The sequence below is a fragment of the Epinephelus moara genome, chromosome 9 (assembly GCF_006386435.1).
Source record: "Epinephelus moara isolate mb chromosome 9, YSFRI_EMoa_1.0, whole genome shotgun sequence".
Taxonomy (NCBI): domain Eukaryota; kingdom Metazoa; phylum Chordata; class Actinopteri; order Perciformes; family Serranidae; genus Epinephelus; species Epinephelus moara.
Genome location: NC_065514.1, coordinates 15,805,862 through 15,806,787, shown reverse-complemented (window position 1 = coordinate 15,806,787; position 926 = coordinate 15,805,862).

Here is a 926-nt window from a genome sequence, read left to right as displayed (position 1 = left end):
CTCAATCCAATAGAGCACCTTTGGGATGTGGTGGAACAGGAGATTCACATCATGGATGTGCAGCTGACAAATCTGCAGCAACTGTGTGATGCTATCATGTCAATATGGACCAAAGTCTCTGAGGAATTTTTCCAGCACCTTGTTGAATCTATGCCACAAAGAATTAGGGCAGGTCTGAAGGTAAAAGGGGTCCCACCTGAAGTCAACAGCAACCATCGTCTCCTGTTTCACAACATTAAAGTGGGAGAAAATCAGTCTAGTTAAATTGAACTAAGTGGAGATTTTTTTTTTTTCGCAAAAAAAGCTTGCACTCTTTTCTCAGCAAGTGGTACTTAAAAGGCAAAGAATCAGTCAATAATCAGCTAAATTAAAATCATGTCTGTTGAATACAAACACTTGGAGCCAAATTATTCATGGGGAGAAACAGATTGGAAGGAAATCAGCCCTCTTCTCATGAAATATATCTAATTATTTAACTGATTTTTATTTGTTATTTTATGATAATGATATAAAATTTGACAGGCAACACTGCCACTGTGATTCCCGCATTGCCGTTTATCACTGTGGTTAAGACAAAGCTTTTACTCACATTCAGTGAGGATTTTTTTTTCTGTCTAACCGGAGACACACACATGCAGACTCTGCACTGTGAAAATACTGCAGAGATTTATACCCACTACCGGGCAACAGCACTTGGGTGTGTGTCATGTGGTGATGTGCCCATAAGCTGTATAAAAATATTGGGCGTAGCCACATGATGTCACACATTGGGTTGTGGACTCAAGTTTGGCATTTTGGCCACCGCCATCATGGATTTCTGGAGCCAGGGGTGACCATATGGTGGCATTTTTAAATGGGGGGCAGTGGATTGACTGCCTTTTTGAGCCAGCCTCAAGTTGCCATGACTGAAACTGCACTTTTTGGCA